General features: G+C 42.7%; 1 long non-coding RNA gene across 1 annotated transcript in view; it reads right to left on the reverse strand.

The window, feature by feature from the left end:
* LOC137124361 (uncharacterized) overlaps window positions 1–3,890 on the reverse strand; it is a 42,420-nt gene extending 38,530 nt beyond the window's left edge. The window contains exon 1 of the long non-coding RNA XR_010913952.1: window positions 1,753–3,890. This is a non-coding gene — a long non-coding RNA (uncharacterized lncRNA). The remainder of the gene's footprint in view (window positions 1–1,752) is intronic.
* Between the last annotated feature and the right edge of the window lie 131 nt (window positions 3,891–4,021).

A 4,021-nucleotide genomic window follows, 5' to 3' on the forward strand; every position in this document is an offset into this window, starting at 1 on the left:
TGACATCACGAGACCAGGACGACACCTAACAGCTGACAAGTTATTGACACATTTCTGGTTGTGGTTAAATTCAACAACTTGTGCCACAATGTCGAGCTCGTTACTTGTCGATTACTGCTCCGACACAGGTCGGTAAACTTCTACAGACTTTTCCAATTCTCTGAAAAGATCTCTAGTCTTTTGGTGTAGACCAGCTAAACAAATCTGCCACATCTCTGGTGTTTTCAAACCCTTGTCTCGGGAAACATCACCCAGAAGTGTGATGCTTCAAGGCTTGTCAAGCCTGAAAAGATCACTCACATGTTTCTTTTCCAAATCTCTTCTCAGGAAAGCTTGAACCTTCAGAACCAGCAGCCACTGGTCTAAAAGTTTGATGCTGGTCTTTGACTGATCCCTTGGACAGTGGAGCCAGCAGAGACTTCCCATTAGGTTCCTGCACTGGAGAAACTTGGAGCTGGAGTTAATAAGGTGCGGCATGTCTCTACACATACAGATAAATGTACATGAATCAAAACAGCTGTTCACCATTTGCTGTAATCTGGAGATAATCTAGTGTGCAGGCATCTGCTCGTTGCTTATGTTGCTTAGCAACAGTCAAGTCAGGTACAGTTTCAGATCTGTTTGTGTTGGCGGATCTCAAAACTGATTAAATAATATCTGTTGTTGCTTATTGCAGTCAAATAATAAATAGCGTTTGTAGAACAGTATAAAAGCCATTTCACACTCGAGGTCATGCTGTTGTACTGAATATCAACATGACTGTGATGTGGTCGCACTCCCTCCAATGTGATGTTGCTTAATTAAATCCACTACTGTCTGACTCCTCCTGCCTCCGTTTTTAGGTTCAACCATAAAGTCTGACACTTACATATATTGGAACTAAACGAAGCCAATTTAATAATCCAAAGTGTGAAGCTAAATTCAAGTACTGTTGTTGCCCCAACTATTCTTAGTGTTTTGTTTTTTTCAGTGTTTATGCAAAAGCAAATTTTTGTGTGCTGTATTGTTAGTTACTAAAAGAATAGAAACATTTTCATTAACATACAAATTACTGAGAGATTTATTGTTTATATTAGTTTGGCTCAATTAGTAATCTGAAGGGAAGAAGCAGAGCACTGTCTATTATTCCTGTGCGAGCACAAAATGAACATCATCAGGACAGTGATGCCTGATGGGAAAATTAGCAGTGTCACTTCACCGGTGATCATGACTTCAGGGCACTAAACAAATATAAGCAGGTGACTGCAGCAGCACTCAATGGTGCTTGGGAAGTGGGTATTTTTCATTTAATACAGTATAAAAGTTGCTGTTTAACTAAATTGAAACATGATACATCAGGTGAAACAGTTGTAATTCCATGTTGCTGCCACTAGATACCAGTAAAGGAGCATGTTAGGATGAAGGAAAACCAGGGTCCTGTCAACTTAGCCCTTTGTTTTCAGCAGTGTAGTTGTGGCAGATGTTTCTGTTTTCTGATCAGTTCTTTTACTTGACAATTCCAAGAAAAATCAGGCTGTTTAAAAATGCTGACGGGGTTTATGACCCATGTTTGCACAAAGGTCATAAACCCCGAAGAGACACATATCACTTCAAGGAGTCACTTGCAGAACAGAGGCAATGAACTGAAAAGTAATAGTTCCAGGAAAGATTGGGGAGTAGCTTAGTCTGACCTGTGTCTGCACTTTACAGTCGTGAAAATAAAAATCATCTGATCGTTGCAGGTTTTAGTATTAGCCACAGCGAATCATGTACCTCCATCTAACTCTGTCCTCTGCATCCTCTTCTCTCACACTAACTAACTTCATGTCCTCTCTCACTACATCCATAAATCTCCTCTTCGGTCTTCCTCTAGACCTCCTGCCTGGCAGCTCCAACCTCAACATCCTTCTACTGATATATTCACAGTTTCTCCTCTGAACATGTCCAAACCACCTCAATCTGGCCTCTCTGACTTTATCTCCAACACATCTAACATGAACTGTCCCTCTGATGTCCTCATTCCTGATCCTGTCCATCCTCGTCACTCCCAAAGAGAACCTCAACATCTTAAGCTCTGCTACCTCCAGCTCTGCCTCCTGTCTTTTCTTCAGTGCCACTGTCTCTAAGCCGAACCTACACACACCTACAGCACCTCACCACGGTCTTACAGCTCTCATACATGTCCTGCACCACTCTAACATACTTCTCTGCCGCTCCAGACGTCCTCATACAATACCACAGCTCCTCTCTCTGCACCCTGTCATACGCTTTCTCTAAATCTACAAAGAAACAATGCAACTCCCTCTGACCTTCTCTGTACTTCTCCATCAGCATCCTCAAAGCAAATACTGCATCTGTTGGACTCTTTCTAGGCATGAAACCACATTGCTGCTCACAAATGTTCACCTCTGCCCTTAGCCGAGCTTCCACTACTCTTTCTTAGAACTTCATTGTTTGGCTCATCAGCTTTATTCCGCTGTAGTTGCCACAGCTCTGCTCATCTCCCTTGTTCTTAAAAATGGGCACCAGTACACTTCTCCTTCAGTCCTCAGCAACCTCGCACTCTCCAAGATCTTGTTGAACAAACTAGTTAGAAACTCTACTGCCACCTCTCCTAGACACTTCCATACCTCCACAGGTTTGTCATCAGGACCAACTGCCTTTCCACTCTTCATCCTCTTCAATGTCCTCCTCACTTCACTCTTACTAATCTTTGCTATTTCCTGCTCCACACCAGTCACCTCTTCTTCTCTTCGTTCCCTTTCATTTCCCTTTCATTCATCAACTCTTCAAAGTTCTCCTTCCATCTTCCCATCACAAGTGGATGCATCTACCATCAGCATAATATCCTGATATAATGGATGCAGTGAGCATGGTGTTGTAAGTCGGAGAGCTGGGATCCAAAACTTCCTTGCCTGTCGCTTGTCCTGGGAGATGTGCAGCTGCTCAACAGGAGGAGGAAAAGTTTGCAGCAGTTGATCTTTTTGGCTGATTGTATGATGAACTGCAGTCTCTGAACGTCATGTTAGGTTTCAGTGCTGGACCGGACAGGGATGGATGTTGTTGGGGAGGGAATCCACTAAGGCAGTGTAAAACTGAACCAACACTGGCTGTGGCAGGTCGTCTCTGTCCTAGATTAATCCAGCTTGACACAGGAACTGGAGGAGGTGCAGTCACTGTACAGGGTTGTATTGGCCTGTTGAATATGTCCGTGTTTACAGGGTCTAGTTGGTCTGTGCATATGTGACAAAGTCTGCCTGCTGCAGGGAGGGAGGACTTCATCAAAGGTGAGAGAGGTTGGAGGGACCCAAGGGGGTCAGAAGAGTGGTAGGGACCATTTGTGAACCTTTGTCTTTTCAAATCTGCAACGTAAGATTTTCTGCCAGTTGATTGTTTTCAGTGGGGAGGGGGCTTCTTTTCTACACTGATTTCCCAGAAGTCTTTCCAAACTGAGGAGAATCATGGGCTGAGGGCATCTCCAGCTTCTCCACATGTCTCTTCTTGTCTGCTTTACTGTACCTGGCTTGTCTCTACAAGTCCCCCCCTCAGTGGACATCTTCCTTGTCTCAGCTGGGACATCTGAGCACTGTGTGTAATGGTAAAGTCCTCGAACACAGTAACCACAGAGTCTAAAAGGAGACCTGCTTGTGTTCAACTGAAATAAACCGATGCAAACTAAATAAAGAAGCTGCAGTGATGAAAGTTTTGTCGTTATTAGGAAACATCACAGGGTGGAGACTGTGTTGATCACAGCTCTGAATGTGGTGTGAGTGTGTTTGAGTTAAACACACATAAAATTAAAACATTTCATCCTTTTTTTTTTTTTTTTGACATAATTTTAAGTCTTAGTCCTAAAGTAACATCAGACATTTTGTGTCTGTCAATGCAGGATGTCTCAGTCAATGTCAATGTCCCATTTTTAGTGTAATGAAGTGTGACTCATTATTTTGTCTGTTTTGAAACTTTTGCATCACCGAGACACTTCTTCCTGTAATATTTAAAAAAAAAAAAAAAAAAAAAAAAAAAAGGAAGAGAAGAAAAC

The sequence above is a fragment of the Channa argus genome, chromosome 3, assembly GCF_033026475.1.
Source record: "Channa argus isolate prfri chromosome 3, Channa argus male v1.0, whole genome shotgun sequence".
Lineage (NCBI taxonomy): Eukaryota > Metazoa > Chordata > Actinopteri > Anabantiformes > Channidae > Channa > Channa argus.